This window comes from Carettochelys insculpta, chromosome 11 (genome assembly GCF_033958435.1).
Source record: "Carettochelys insculpta isolate YL-2023 chromosome 11, ASM3395843v1, whole genome shotgun sequence".
Classification (NCBI taxonomy): domain Eukaryota; kingdom Metazoa; phylum Chordata; order Testudines; family Carettochelyidae; genus Carettochelys; species Carettochelys insculpta.
Genome location: NC_134147.1, coordinates 48,740,461 through 48,757,273, shown reverse-complemented (window position 1 = coordinate 48,757,273; position 16,813 = coordinate 48,740,461). Strand labels below are relative to the sequence as shown.

Below are 16,813 nucleotides of genomic sequence, written 5' to 3'. Positions count from 1 at the left end.
ATCATGTAATTATCAGATGCCCTTATTTCAGATAATGGCACCATTAAATAGACGTTAAAGATTTCAAAGCAGTTGCTTGACACACTGCATTTTCTTTGGATTGTCACTTATATTTTAGGGGGTTTACAGTCGCTTTCACGTTACGTTCTGGTAACCTAGATAGTGCAGCCAAATTCCTGTTTTGATGAGGTCAAGTTCTACAAATAGTTAGTCGGGTACAAAACTTCTTATACTCCAAACTAGTGGACTACAGAAAATTTAAGGAAGAGTTTGTGCCACACATGACTTTTTTTTTCCTCCAGAGGATTTGGTGGTAGTCAGGACATTACTGCAGTCACAAGTGTGGGCAAAACTGTGTAAGTCAAAAAGACAATATATTGAAAGAAAGTGAATAAAGCCAGGTAAGTAGGTATTGTAATAAAGTTGAGCCCTTACTTAATTCAGCTCTGCTGTATTATTTGTTCCACAAATCATCTTTGAAAGTCTTAACATTATCCATATTTTTGTATCTACTTTCCATGTACAAAAGCATATTTCCCCAAAGATACTCCACTGATTGTATTTCTGCTCTTGGATCATACACTTCTAGTTGGAGTTAGGTGGAAATTCCTTAGTTTTCTAAGGATTTTGGCTCTTCAAGATATCAGCCTTTCTTGTATGCAGAGTAATTGTTAGTGCCTGAGAGCATTGCATTACAGTTCCTTTTTTGATCATGGTCAACAAAAGAGGTCCCTATTTAAACTGTAACTGTTGGAGCAGATTTTAGCTCTCTACCTGTTTGGAAACATGAGGTGCAGACCTTTCTCAACACCTTCCAGCTTTGGTGTAGAGCAGTAAATTGAGTCCCGTTGGCTTCAGAGGCACTAAGGTGACTCTTCAAGGTTGTCTGGATGCGGGGCAAATTACAAATATAAGACATCGTATGACAAGCAATCTTCTAGGTAATCAAGTCTAGCCCTCTGCTATTGCCAGCAACCCTGGCATATTTTCTCATTCACAAATTTATCAAGCTCCATCATAAAACTAGCTAGTATTTGTACTTCTCCTATTGGTAAAGTTATAGTTAGGGTTAACTCTAACCCGGTTCCAAATCCTCATTCATCTGATGGCTACACTCCTGCTAATTTCCAGCTTAAATTTATTCATTTCCAGTTTTCACCCATTTGTTCTTGTGCCAACATTTTACGTTAGCTTAAATAGCTCTTCTCCCTGATGTATTTATGGAAAGCAATTAGATTCTTTCTCGGTTTTCTTTTTGTTAGGCTAAACGAGTCATGCTCTTATTTTCCTCTCTCATCAGGCCTGCAAGGGAGAGGGGGGCAGAGCAAAGGGAGCAGTTGTCCCCAGGCCCAACATTTCAGAGGGGCCCAGAGGGTTAGCCACTGCCACAGCTGAAGCCCTGGGTCCCTTTGAAACGCCATAGAGCACTGACTGTGCACCTCTCCGCAAGCAACTCAGAGAGCTGACTGCTCCAAACCTTGCCCCTTCCAGGGCAGATATCCACCCCTTCCTCCCATGTTGCCACCAGGCCTGTGGTGCTTATTGGCACGGCTGCTTCTCATAAAATAGGCTCTCAGTTCCCTGATTATCCAGATAACCCCCTCTCTTGCCTGCCTCTGTTTCCATTTGAATTCATCTTTCTTGAACATGGATGACTAGAATTGTACATGGTGTTAGACGTTGTGCTGCATGTGTGTGTTCCTTCTGTGTGCCATCCCAGCCCCATGCAGACAGCTGGCACAGCAGACCTCGAGTGAACTACCCAGTGACCACAAAACCTGTTAAGGGGCAAAGGTACTAAGCCAAGTTCATTGTTGATGAAGTACAGTACTAGTATCCTTCAGATTGTACCATACCGCTAATACATGTATGCCCATAATAATGGACCAGCTCAGTAAATAGCAGAGCATTCCACTCCTAACTAGGCCAAACAAAGACACTTCCTCTGAGATATTTATACCCCAATACAAACAGTTAATACAGCCTTTTGACACAGTTACTGCCTCCTGGCATGGCTAGTTATTACTTGCTGCCTTGTACACGCTGGTTCAGTTACAACATCTCTATTACGTGCTGTCATTCTGACCTTATCTTTTAGGAGAGGTCAGTGTGTTCCTGTTACTCTTGGGGAATGTTTTTGTATCCTACTTTGATATTGGGATGTGTTCGCTCGAGTGCTTTGTAACAAGCACATTTTTAGAAATGTGTATTTCTGCAATATCAGCCCTGTTCTTTACAGATTCTGTGAGCAGGGCCTGCCTTATATCAGGCCTCTGATTCAGGGGCATATGTCTCATGCTGTCTTTCCGCAATCATACACAATATTTCAGCTTAGGTTTTAGCAGTGCCTTGTGTAATGGCATTAATACTTCCCTTTCTTCACTGGAAATACCTCATCTGATGTATCCTAGGATCACATTTGCCTTTCTTGCAGCTACGTTACATTGGTGCCTCCTGGACTTCCAGTGATCAATTGATTAATACAGGTTTTTCTCCTCCTCTTGTGTTTCCAGTTGATGAACTCCCCTCCCGCCCCTAGCTTATTCCAGTTTTTTTTTTTTCTTTTCAGTCCCTAAATGCATGACCTTGTGATGCACACTATTAAATTTCACCCCATCTGTGTTACGCCAATCCTCAGGGTCATCCAGTTCTGCCGATATAATAACCCAATCCTCCTTTGTATTGACAGTGTCTCTCAACTTTGTATCCTCAAATTTCATTATCACACTTCTACGTTAAAATACTAAGTGAGATCAAAACTAATTCTTTATGAACTTAATTAATAACCTCCCTTGAAATGGAAAAGGTCTCTCAGCACAGTCCACTGTACCTGTCTCATAGAGCTGGAAGGATCCTGAGAGATTGAGTCCAGTCCTGTGGACTCTCAGAAGTACTTATCGCCATCCCTGACAGATTTTTTTTAAATCTATTTGCCCCAGTTCCCTAAATGGCCCACTCAAGGAACCTGGGTTTAGCAGGCCAATGCTCAAACCACTGAGCTATCCCAAACTGTCATCTTTCTTTTAGCCAGTTCCTTGCCAAATGTGTAGTAATTGTACAATCCCTGTTGTCTCCCTGTGAGCTAATAAGTCTTCCTTGAATAATCCTCCTACAAGTGCCCATGCACCTGCAGTTGAAGGAACAATTATTTTATGATCTGTCCATACACCCTAGCTAACATTGTGCCCGCTGTAAAGGGTATACAGTGCTGTGATGGACAAGCCAGACCATACATGGATTATTTGATAGTGACCAGTTTTGTGGATACCTGCCTCTTAGTCACTTTTTTTAGTTATCTTTTTTGTCACTAATAAAATAATATGCTAGATAGGTTAGTGTGTTCTTTTTCTAGTTACCTGAAGCTGTCATCTCTATTACCCTGTGCCCATTCCAGAAGTGGGAGGTTCTCTTTTACCAGGGATTCCCAACCTGTGGGTCATAACTCAAACATGGGATGCCATTAGATTTACTATGGGTTACTGGCTGTGTGGCTCTGAGCCTCATATGGCTCTTTAAGGAGCCATTTGTGGCTTCGGATGCTGCCACCTGAATTCTCCTCTGACTCCCAGTCCCTGCACTGCCACACTGAAATGGAACTCAGTGTAATTGGTTTAACAGCTGGCAGCAGGGATCTGGCTGTTAAATCAATTAAATTGAGTCCCACTTCAGCATGGCATGGCAGGGAATTGCCTACACCACAGGTGGGAGAAGGGAGTAGAAAGGCTGCGGGGAGCTGCGCAGTTTATCAGGTGCTCCAAGACAAGAAGAGACAGGAGCGGAGTGAGCAACTTCCAGCCACGCTGAGCAAGGGCTCCCCCCGCCAGATCTGGCAGCCAGTGGATCCTTAAGCAGTGGGGAGGCACACTTGGAATGAGAACCAGCTTGGGTGGGTGTGCTGAGCTGAGCTCGGAGCTGGGCTCCTCTAGCATCAGGGGCAGAATTACTGGGAGGCTGGGTGGCTGCTTCCCAGAAAGAGCAACTGCCAGGCATTGGCTGGGGCGATGCCACTGCTGCAGTGAGTGATAATGACAGGGGCAGGTAGGGGAGCAGCACAAGTGGGCCGCAAATCCTGCTTTGGCAGACATGGGGAACGTGGCTTTTCCTCTGCTGCGCTCCATCTGGCCCCGCTCAGGTAGCGGCTCCCTCCGAGCGCTTTGGTGGGGTGGGGGTGGAGGACACTGCACAATAGCCCAGGTGCTTTGGGAGGGGGTCAGCACTGTCCTGTCTTTTTAAACTAGCTCCACTGGAGCAGAGCAGATGTCAATGGCCCATTAAAAAGCCTTTCACAGCAGTGTGTAAATGCAGAATCATACTCACTGCTGCAGCTCAGTGGTGGCCTGGCAAAGGAGCAGCAGGGGGCAGCAGCAGCAACGCGCGGAACTTGTGTGAGGTAGATGTGGGACGGGTTGGGACTGAGAGGGGTTTAAGCCTGGGGGCGGGGGAGCATGAAACTATTGTGTCCAGCTGGGAGATGAAGCTCAATAACTCATGCTGTCTCTCCATTACATTTGTTTTATTTATAATTTCCCACCAAGGCAGTTCCACTGGTGGTAGCGAGGTTAGAGTCTTACCTCAGGCCGGCAGTTTAGCCACCTCTCACTTTACTGAGAGTCGCAGTAATCTGTTCTTTTCTTAAAGCCCTAGCAAGAACCTCAGCTTTCATTTCTCTAAAAAGTATGTTTTTAATCTTTGTGGCTTCAGAGGAATACTTCGAAAACATGCAGTGAGTGAATCTGAGCACTCAGAAAGAAGAAAAAGAAAAGAAGCCCAACCTTTATCATATTTTTTAAACTCAGGATTTTTAAGTCGGTATCGGGATTTTGCATCCTGATTCGTGATTTGTGAATGCTGGACTAGTGGCGTTTGATGCACCATGTCATCTGAACCTGTTCAGAGAAGGTCTAAAAAAACGTGGTAAAAATGTTGGTGGCCACTGGCCACCATAGGCACCATGTCCGCCTATTTTATACATGAAATTATAAGAACCAGTATTGAGGGTATGCAGTCAAAGCTTATACCTGAATCATGTTTCAACACTTTGTGTCTAGCCAGTGTGGGTGTTACCATGTTTAAAAAAAAAAAAAAAAAAAAAAAAAAAATTTAGCTAAGCACTAGTCCAAAGTACCATCCTTTACTGAATCCTGTTCTATGAAGCCTTGTTTCCCCCCTTTTACTCTCTGCCAAATTGCCTTAGGTCTGGGGTTTTCTCTTCAATCAAATTTAAACAGATTCCCCACAGCTGCCACCAGACAAGTCTATGTCCTGGAGCTGCCTAAATGCAGACAGCTCCTCCCCCCCGGCCCCACCCCTGGTTTTGAATTGCCTGGGGTCACAACGTCTTACTGAATTGTCAAAATGGGTCGCCATCTCAAAAAGGTTGGGATTCCCTGTCTTTTGCAAAGAGATCTCTCTTGGTTTCTTAGGACATGCCCAAGTCTTGAGGATTCAAACATTGCCTTTCTTACTTGGAACTGTTCCCAGTTAGTGATGGTCTTTTGACGGTAGTCACTGCCTCACATCCTAAATGCCATCCAAAGTGCAGAATCTGCACTAGTTTTAATGGCTGTTCCAGGAGTGAGAAGTACAAAAAACATTGTGTCTTTATGATAGACAAAATCATGCTCAGTCTTCAGATTGAGGCCTTCAGACAGACACATGGAGATTGCGGCAACCTCTGAGCACCTATAATGCCCCATCAGCCTCTGGTAAACCCACAAGTGATGCAGAAAAGACTTCCACTCAATAGTAAATTGCCTCATAAGCAGCATAATACTGAGAGCTTTGCCCTGCTGGAGACCCCACACCCTTTAAAGGCTTCTAGAGGTACTGAGAACTCACAAATCGGAGTCTGAGCGCTCATCTAAATCACAGGGTACCCAGCAATGGGTTGCATTAAGGCATGACCAATGTGCTAGAGACTCTTGGGATTCGGCACGAAGAACTTAGTGTCACCAGTGGCATTTACTACCTCTTTGATATCTCTTCCAGCAAATGCCCATACCCACTCTACCATCGTTGGTACTACAGACCAGTATGTCCATGACACTAAGTTGCTGCACAACTGTACCTGGTATCTTGGGAATTCAAGTTCTGTGGGGATTTGTAGATCTCTGAATCTGAGTCTTTTACCCTCCTGGTACTGGTACCTACCTCACTTATTACTGTAGTGTCTGATTCTCCAGCACTCATGCGTGCAGAGAGGTAAACCAGCACTCCTCCATTATTTTCTCCTCCTCCAGACTGTCTTCAGAATTTCAAATGGCTGTTTTGATTATCTGCCAAGACTGAGGTCCCATGAACTGCGCTAGGCTGGTGCAACCTTCATGTGCTCAGACTCTCATTGGTTTGACCATACCTGGATGCCTCCCCCCTTCCCTTATGGATCTCCCACCTTCCTCCCACAAATGTACACTGGACATTTTGGGAACCTCAGCCTGCATGTCAACAATTCTCCACGGTACCCAGCATTTGCTGGGAATGCTGGATACACTCCTCCTTGAGTCCCTCATAACATTCTTTACTGCAGGAGGAAATCTTTGAGGAGAAAGTGAGGAGGGCTACTGAAGAGTCTGTCCCTGGGGCTAATATTTCTGAATCAGACTCCCAGAGGAAGCTGTTACATCCTCTGTATCTGTTACCGATAACATCAAAGAGCTTCATGATTTGATGGAGAGGTAGCAGACACTCTTCAAATACAGTTAGAAGATGTCCAAGAGACTCCATATAACCTACTGGACATGCTTCACACCTCTTCAGCAGCAGTGGGTCCTTTTTGTAAATGAGGTGATCTTAGAACCTTCCCAGAGAATGTGACCACATCCCGCTATTCTCCCATTGATAGCTAAGTGGGCAGACAAAAATATTATGTTCTGGTTCAAATGGTTGTTTTCCCAACTGTCTGTATGGCATACACAATTAAGAATACGAAAGGCAAAACCGTTCCAAGGCAACTCAATGAGATAAAGATTAAAAGCATTCTCTTTGCAAAATATAACCCTATTTATTTAAAATTTACTGATCATTTCCTGCAAAAGCACAGGAAGCAATTTCAGGCCCATATTCTAGAGGGACAACTTCTGGTGGGCACAGCTCCTCAAATTTCTCTTGATGCAATTGACACAAGACGCTCATTCCTTCTCCATATCTGTAGTCATGTCTCAGCTCTCATGGCTGCAGTCTTCAGGATTTCTGCATGATGTCAAGAATATACTTGGGACCCTCCCCTTTGAATCTCTTAAATTATTCAGAGTCCCTAGATAAATCCCTTCATTTGCAGAGGATTCTTGTGTGACTATTCATTGACTGGACATGCATATTCCAGCAAACAAGATGAGATTTAGTCAGTTGCAGGCATCTTTGAGATAATGCCGTGCTCAGTTCTTCACCTTATCATAGCATGTCAGAGGGAAAATTCTCTACTACTACTTCTGGACTGATGCAGCCATTCTGCAAAGCACTTGTTTTGACACATTGATTGAAAGCAATGAACAGCCCAGTTATCCTAATGGATGCTATGCTATACTGCCCTTTTGATCCTACCACTTCGTAGAATATTCTCCCCCACTTTCATATTCCATAGGATAAGATTTTCTCTGACAGTCAAGTCTTGGTAGTTATAGCATCTGTCTACTCCATCCTTTTCCATTTCACACCTTCCTCCCATCTACTTTCCAGTGCCTTTTCAAGTACCCATCTCATATACATCTCCTGAGATGAGTCTCTGCTTCCTTTGCATAGGAGCCGTGAAACTAATTCCCACAGTACAGAGGAAGGGGCTTTTCGTTCAAGTCCTTCCTGGTTTCCAAAAAAGAAGGTCAGGGTAAAGACCCAGTTCTGGATTTCAGGATGCTTAATACTTTCGTCCAGGTTCAAAAATTCAAGGTAACAACCCTTTCCATCAAGATGCACACTTCCATGTTGTGATAGATCTCGTAAGAGATTCCAACATTTCATGAAAGTCAGGAAGTCCTCTCTTTTGGACACACTGCCACTCTACTACTGTAAGTTTTGTTAAGACTGAGTGATCACACAGCTTTACCAATGGGGAGTAGTAGTTTTTCTTCTATCTCAACATAGTTAAAACCAATGGTCGCTGTGAGATCATGCCTGCAGCTTCTCTTGCTAATTTCAAATGGGCTTGTCTGTGCTGCCTCTAAGCCTGCCTCAGGACAGTTTATGCTCCCAACAGACACAATGAGAACTCGTATCCCTCAACTGATTGAAGAATCCAGACAAGATTTGTTTGTGGTTCCCTTCGGACATCTTCCTGGAATAGGGAGCTCATCATCTGCTTTACCTCATCTCCTGGCTGGCCATTAGTCTCCCTTTGATACCCTGTCTTCTCACTCAGGACTTGGGGAACATTTGTCACCTGCACCTGAACACACTTCAACTTACGGTTTGGTACCTCAGTGCTCTCAGGTTAAAACTCTTCTATTCCAGAGAGCTTAAATAAATCTTAATCAACAGCAGCATAGAATCCACAAGGAAAACTTAACTTCCAAATGATGGTGCACTTACTATCCTTTGTTCCCTGACAACTTATCCATTTTGGGGGTTCTAGAATACATCCTCACTCTGAACAAAGGTGGTCAAGTTTTGAGCTCCTTTAAAGTCCACATAATGGACCATATTCTTCAAAGATTATCACATCTCTTCCCAAATGGCAGAGAACCCACCCCATTTTAGGATTTGAATTTAGTTTTTAATTCTCTGATTAAACTGCTCTTGGAACCTTGCTACTTAGAATTATAGAAATTTAGGGCTGGAAGGGAACTTGGTAGGTAATCTTGTCCAGTCTCATGGGCAGAAGCAAGACTAAATATTATGTAGACTGTCCCTGATTGGTGTTTGTCTGACTTGTTCTTAAAATCTTGAATGACAGAGATTCCACAGAACTCAGGCAGTAAATTCTTCCAGTACTTTAGTAAACTCACAGTTCCTAACACCCAATGTAAATCTTACTTGCTGCAATTCAAACTCATTACTTCTTGTCCTTGTCCTGTCCTCATTTTTAAAACAACCTTTTATGTGTTTGAAGATCATTATCATGTTTCCTGTGCCCTCAGTCATCTCTTCTCCAGACTAAACAAATACAGCTTTTTGTCATAGGTTGTATTTTCTAAGCATTTAGTCATTTTTGTTGCTGTCCTCTGGACTTTCTTCAGTTTGTCCACTCTTTCCCTAGGTATGGCACACAGAACTGGATACAGAACTCCAGTTGTGGCCTTATCAGTTCTGAGCAGAGTGAAAGAATTACTTTTCTTGTCCTTTTTTACAAGACTCCTGCGAACACATCCCAAAATGATATTCACTGTTTTTGCAATAGTATTACATTGATGACTCATATTTGGTTTGTGATCAGCTATAACCCCACAGTTTCTTTCTGCAGTACCTGTTCCTGGGCAGACATTTCCTATTTTATATTTGTGAAGTTGATTATTCCTTCCTATTTGTAGTACTTTGCATTTGTCCATATTGATTTTCATCCTATTTATTTCACACCATGTTTGCAGTTTGTCAGGATCATTTTAAATTATAGCCCTGTGCTCCAGAGCCACCTGCAGCTCCTCTGCAAAGTTTACAAGTGTATTCTCTGTGCCATTGTTTTAACTAGTTGTGAAGATACGTGAGAGAGTTCTGCAGGCTCCCAGGGGATGTGCCCTTCCAGTTTGACTCTGTGAATCTCTGATAATTACTAAGTGTGCTCACATTGTATAGAGTAGGTTCACCTAGACTATCTTTTCCTAGTGTGCTTATGAGAATGACATGTGAGGCCATATCAAAAGCCTTTCTGAAGATGAGATATATCACATTTCCCCCTTTTCCCCTGTCCACAAAGATGATATTGGGTTGGTTTGATGTGATTTATTCTTGACAAATCCATGTTAACTGTTTATCACTTTGTTGTCTTCTGGGTTCTTTAAAATTGATTTGTTGATTATTTAGTACATTATCTTTTCAGGTGCCAAATTTAAGCTGGTAGGACAACCCAGGGAGTTACTTATCAAAAGAGAAATGTGGTCTATATGTTCAGTATTTACCATTTTCTTGTCCTCTGGGATCTATCTTATCTTCGTGAGTTCTAAAAGATAATTACAAATGGCTCAGAGTTTCATCATCTCTCCCCTAAATATTCTAGATGCAGCATATCAGGTTCTACTGACTTGAAGACCTCTAACTTTTTCTTTCCCTGTTTGTCTCAGATTCTACCTCATTTGCACTGATGTTCACTGTGTTAGTGGTCCAATTACTGCTAAGTTTTTGGTGAAAACCGAAACAAAAAGGGTATTTAACACTACAGCCATTGCTCCTTGTTCTGTTTCTGGGTTTTCCTCCTCACTGAACAATGGGCCTACTCTGACATTAGTCTTCCTCTTGCTTCCAATGTATTTGTGATTTTTGGTTGTCTTTTCTGTCCCTAGCTAGTTTAATCTCATTTTGTGCCTTGGCCTTTCAATTTTTGTCTGTCCATGCTTGTTGTCTTTCTTTCTATAGTCATCCTTGGTAACTTGACTAGACTGTTTTTTAATTTTAAGTTCTACATGTTAAGACAGCGCACTTTCTTTCCAAACATCTTATCTGTTTCTCTGCAATGGAATAGTTTGCTCTTATGTCTTTAATAATCATACTTGTATGATTTTAAACTTCTCCCTGAAAACCACCTTTCTAGTGGCATGTTTAACTTTTCTTGAAAACTTGCTGAGTTAAATGTTCTTATCTTTAATCCTGTCTCTTTACTCTATGTTCTTCAAGGATAAAACATCCTTCCAACCATACCCAGGGTACCTAATCAAAGTGATATTCAACTTCCATATCAGGCTGTTCTTTTTGCTAATTTTCCAGGCTAAACACCTTCACACTAGAGAGCATGTTGTCTTTCACAAATTAGATGTTAGTAGAGCACTAGCATATTACAGTGAAAGCTTGGATAACTGGCACATTGTGTTAACTAGCGTGACCGTTACCCACAGGGCTGGTTACCCAGTTGGGGGTGGCTGACTGGCCAGGAACACTGTCCCCACTTTACCATCCAGCAAATTTGATTGTACGGTGCAGGAGCACACGCATGCATGCACACACCCCACTCCCCAGGAGTGCTAGGTAATAAAGATTTCACTGTGTTTAGACAGAACTGTATTTTTAGAGCCTCTCTGAGACTATTTGTATCGCTTGCCGACAGAAACGTGAATGGGTTTTAGAATGCACCCTGTCCTGATGTGGAGCAGCAGTTCACCTGGTTTCTGCTACCCCTATAATACCCACTTTCATGTTTCATACGGTAGGGGCAGCTCAAGAGCCTCCATGTTATTGCCCAGTCTCCTTGCTTTAGTGTATAAGCACTTGTTGTTATCTGACCTTTCTCAGATTCCTAACCTCATTAGGTATAGTCCTTGCGCTAACTTGATCACCTAACTACTGCTTCTCTCAATATTAGTGCAGTCTTTTTACCTGTCCACTGTTGATGGCCTTATGCTTCTCTGAGTAGGCTCTTTGCTCGTAGTAGTGTCTGTTAACTGTGCATGATGTCGGTAGTTGACTATGGGAGTGGTCTTCTGTTAGCGTCCTGAAATTGTGTTGATGTTTTTTTCTCTTGTCCAAGGGCCAAATATGGCCCAGTAATATGGTTGCAAGGATTAAAGTCCTTTGTAGGCTTTTTAGGCTCTTTGCTTGTTCTGCAGGCATCAGCCTTCGCTATCTGGATGAAAAGAGTGCTTCAGATCTGCTGAGGCCTCAAATGAGACTGATAACTCTTGCATTTCTTTGAGATACCTTCTGAAATGTTCACAAGCCTAACTCGGACATTGTTGAAATTAACACAGCAAACTGAATTTATCTTTCCATCTAAAAGGCTTTGAGACAGGAATGCCTTGTGGGTTTGTTGCAAAGTTTCCCACACCTGATACTCTGTAGATTCTGAATTGAGGTATCTGGGCAGGAAGCACCAGTTTGGTGGAGTAGTCTGCAATGATTACTGGCAAACAGCTTCACGCAGTGCTTGTTTTAGAAACAGCAGAATTTGGAGAACTCCTATCCTGTGCCAGGATATGCATTCAGAACTCCTACCTGCTAATTGATTGACACTGTCAACTAGGACTTAACTGAGCGGACTCTTATTTGTTCCTAAATGTATTTATTGTGGAGTTCCACTTGCTGCTATTTCTGACCATTCTTTTATTTCTAGGTGGCAGTTGACACTCTGTGCTACAGTTTCATACAGCAGTATGCAAATGGGTGGTCTCTAAAATGCAAATGCACTCATATTTGCATATTTACAAGCCGGCAGAGGCTGCCACCAAAAGAAAAGAAAAGCAGAGTAAACATGGTTCTGCCAGCAAAACCTTCCTCCCACTTGTTGACAGCCTCTTTTGCCTGGAAAAAAAATCAGGCATAAAAGGCCATTGACAAAGGCAGGGGGATCTGCGGCAGAATCATGTTTACACTGCTTATTTTCTGCCAGTAGCAGCCTCTGCTGGTGAGTGAATATGCAAATGAACCTACATGTGCATTTTTGAAACCGTCCATTTGCATACTGCTGCCAGCGGTTCAGTCAGTGTAACACTAGCCTATGAGAGGCAAATAACACTATCTCCAGCTTGCTGGTGAAGATTAGAACTTTGCTTCCAATGTCATGTCTATGCAAAACTGGATGTAGTGGTTTTTCTGGGGTTCTTTTCCGTGAACAGAAGCATTGACTGGTTTTTCTCTAGAGAGTCTTTCATTAGTTTGCCTTGGCCATGGTGGCTACGTCTACACATGCACGCTACATCGAAATAGCTAATTTCGAAGTAGAGACATCGAAATAGCCTATTTCGATGAATAACGTCTACACGTCCTCCAGGGCTGGCAACGTCGATGTTCAACTTCGACGTTGCTCAGCCCAACATCGAAATAGGCGCAGCAAGGGAACGTCTACACGCCAAAGTAGCACACATCGAAATAAGGGAGCCAGGCACAGCTGCAGACAGGGTCACGGGGCGGACTCAACAGCAAGTCGCTCCCTTAAAGGGCCCCTCCCAGACACACTTTCATTAAACAGTGCAAGATACACAGAGCCAACAACTAGTTGCAGACCCTGTATATGCAGCACGGACCCCCAGCTGCAGCAGCAGCAGCCAGAAGCCCTGGGCTAAGGGCTGCTGCACACGGTGACCACAGAGCCCTGCAAGGGCTGGAGAGAGAGTATCTCTCAACCCCCCAGCTGATGGCCGCCATGGAGGACCCCGCTATTTCGATGTTGCGGGACGCGGATCGTCTACACGTCCCTACTTCGATGTTGAACGTCGAAGTAGGGCGCTATTCCCATCCCCTCATGGGGTTAGCGACTTCGACGTCTCGCCACCTAACGTCGATTTCAACTTCGAAATAGCGCCCAACACGTGTAGCCGCGACGGGCACTATTTCGAAGTTACTGCCGCTACTTCGAAGTAGCGTGCACGTGTAGACGCAGCCGGTGTGTTCCAAGGAATGACTCTGTTAGGTTATTCCTCAGGTGCATAGTTCCAGCTCAGACACCTTCCTTACAGTATTAAAATGTAGGAAATTTTCACCTTTTCATGACAGCAGATGAGGATGTTGCTTAGAGGTACTGGCATTGACCATCCCTGGCAATTGGTGGCTTCACCGCAGTACAGCGGCTGCTAGTATATCAGGGACTCTTGGCAAACGTGGCCCCACCTCAGTACAGAGGGATGGAATCCAAGGCCCGTTTGAGGTTCACTAACGTCAGCAACTCTTGTCAGGCCTGGCATATGTATTGCTGCTGTGATATTTCTTTAAAAGTTTTAATGCAATTTATTGTCATTAATGTCACTAAAATGTTTGTAACAACTATGTACATGACATGATGCATGTTCTGATACCATGTCTGGGAGACTGTTAATAGACAAAGGTGAGAGAACAACAGGTGTCTTCCCCAGGGAAGGAAAACGTGGTGACAGATGCTTTACCCAGGAAGGAGGGCTCTGATCTTCTGCTCCTGGGTCAGCCTGTGGCTAACCCTACTGCAGCTTTGTAAGGGGTGGAGGTGTGAGCCTCAGAGCATCCCAGAGCCAAGAGGGTAGGAGGCTGCCAGGTATCAGGCAATGGGTTCCAGCAGACCTGCACCCCAACACACTATTGATATCAACTGTATCTAAAACGTACCATATGGTCATGGAAACAAGTCATTAATGATTACTGGTATTGAATGATATAGGAATAGATGTTTATTAAATGCTCTGGATATGTACTAGAATGATGACTAAAATGTGTTTAAACCTGCCACATCAGGGGGATTTGGTAAACAGTCCGCCCTAGACAAAGAGAACATCCCGAAGTTATCCATGGTTGGACAGACAAGAGGCTAGAGCTCCTGAAGTTGAGAAAAATGTGTCTTTCAATCAAAGAGGGGTGGAAGTCTCTGGGAACTGAATATAGGTGAGAGGCCTATGAAAACACAGATCTTTCACCTAGGGAGAAAAGGGAAGTTGTCGTGTTGTATTTTCTGTGGAAGTTCCTGACTGTGAGAGAGTCGCTGGGGAGATTCAGAAGAGAAATCATTTTGAACAAAGCCTGTACCTTCCTAGATAAAGCTTTAGAGTTTTAGATGTGTGTTCACTTCTATTTGCCCATTGTAACTTTATCCCTTTTACGTGTAACTTTCTGTACTAAGGTGTACTGTGCTTTGTCTCTGTAAAGAAGGTCTGGGGGATCTTCTTTGGGTCAGAGGGCCAGGGGCGCAGAGGAGAGAAGCAAAACAAAGAACCCCACCCTCACTGATGTCCTGCCCAATGGAGACAACTCACTCTTCTTTCCGTCTGTTGGGAAGTGAGGGTTGGGAGGGCTGAGGTTCAGGGCTTCTCCCAGGCCAGATTAACTCTCCTATGGGCACAGGGCTAGTAGATTTCGTGGCCCCTTAGGAATTTGGGTGGGGCAAAAATGAGGGATTCGGTGTGAGGTAGGGGGCTGTTGCGGAGTGGGATGGGGGTGTGGGGGCTGGCAGGAGGGAGGCTCCATGTGGGGTTGTTGGGAGCTGGGTGCTAAGTAGGCTGCAGGATGTGATGGGGCTGCAGGGTCTGGGAGGGAGGGAAGATGCAGGAGTGGGCTGGAGGTAAGTGGGAAGGGATTTGGGGGCACTTACCTGCAGCTCCCTGGGGGAAACCATGGCTCCACATCCTCTGCTGCTTCTAGGCACCCCTCTGCCCACATTGATTCCAGCCAGTGGAAGCAGCATGGGGGAAGACCTCTAGGTGAGCACTTACCTGGGAGAGGGCACTGCCTCCTCCCTCCAGCTTACCTTGGTTAAGCTTGTGAAGCTCAGGGCCTTTGCTCCTCTCCCTCTTACAGCAGGAAGCTGCAGGGCTGAAGCATGAGCACAGGCTTCGCAATACAGGGAGACCGAGACCGGAGCCTTGCAGGCCAGATCTCCCACCCTGCTTTAAGGGGACAAATAAACCTTCATTTCTCAGAACTGTCCTGGAGAAGGCTGGTGATTACAGAGCACGGATTTGGAGGAAATTCGGGAAGGGGAGCATGTTAGGGTCACTTAACTGCCTGGAATCAAGGCAGGTGGAAGCCAGTGTGGGACTGGGAGTCTGTAGATAGGCTGCCAGTGTCAGAGTTGCTGAGCCAGGGCTGTATGAATAGCTCAAAAGGTGGTTAGGGTGTGATCTGCATGTCTGTTGCTGTGAATGTCCCGGGCTGGGAGCTTATAGTAGCAAGTCATTGTGAGTCACTCAGGGTAAGAGTAATAAACCCCTCAGTGGCCTCAGTTGTAACCCCCAAACCTTGACAGCCTCTCAAGGGTTTTGCAGCTCTGCTTTCTACAGTTCTCTTAGGCTGTGGTCGCACTTGGCCAAAACTTCGAAATGGGTTTTGAAGATTACTAATGAGGCGCTGAATTGAATATTCAGCGCCTCATTAGCATTAGGACGCTTCCAGCTGCCGCACTTCAAAAGCATGCGGCTACATGGGGGTCCTTTTTGAAAGGACCCTGCACCTTTCAAAATCCCCTTCTTCCCCTCCGCTGAGAGGAATAAGGGGATTTCGAAAGGAGCGGGGTCCTTTCGAAAAGGGACCCCCGTGTAGCCGCGCTGAGCTGCATGCTTTCGAAGCGCTGCAACCAGAAGCGTCCTAATGCTAATGAGGCGCTGAATATTCAATTCAGTGCCTCATTAGTAATCTTCGAAATGGCCATTTGCATGGCCATTTCGAAGTTTTGGCCAAGTGTGGCCACAGCCTTAGTGTAAATGGAATAACCAGACAAACTCACTAGGACTGTCTTAGTATTTGGAATCCCCGCCCAAGGCAGCAGAAGCCCTATTGTGTATCTTCTTTGCTTAACCAAATTCTCAGGTGTTCACACTCTTCTATTCCCCCACTCCCAAATATGGCTTGACAAAATGTCTGTAAAAGAGCCAGGGACGTCAAACACCAGAACTAGCAGTACTCAGCTAAGTTGAAAAAGTTCCTATTCCACTGTTATCTGCTAGGCAAAACAAAGTCAGAAAGCCCAAGAACTGGAGAACCCCAATTATCTAATCTTTGAATAGCCAACATTTCATTTTACCCGAAGTAAGAATGATTCATGAGTGATGGCATGTGTGCAGATGACACATCTATGCCATACTGTACGTTGAGTTCATAGGTATTAGTCCCTGTGTTTTCATTAGTATTCCATATAATCCAACATTTCTGTTATCTGACCATCCTTTGGTCCTGTTTAGCTTGGATAATTGGGGCTCTACAGTAATAATTTCAGAAGAAAGCAGGGAGCCTTGATCAAGACTGACAAAGGAAAATTTACAGAAAGGTAGAGGTGCTTTGAAGGCAG

The 16,813-nt window shown here is 44.3% G+C and overlaps 1 protein-coding gene across 1 annotated transcript in view; it reads left to right on the top strand.

Moving 5' to 3' along the window:
- Nucleotides 1-16,813, top strand: part of PRKAR2A (protein kinase cAMP-dependent type II regulatory subunit alpha) — a 154,247-nt gene that overhangs the window by 112,027 nt on the left and 25,407 nt on the right. The gene's annotated exons all lie outside the window — the stretch shown is intronic.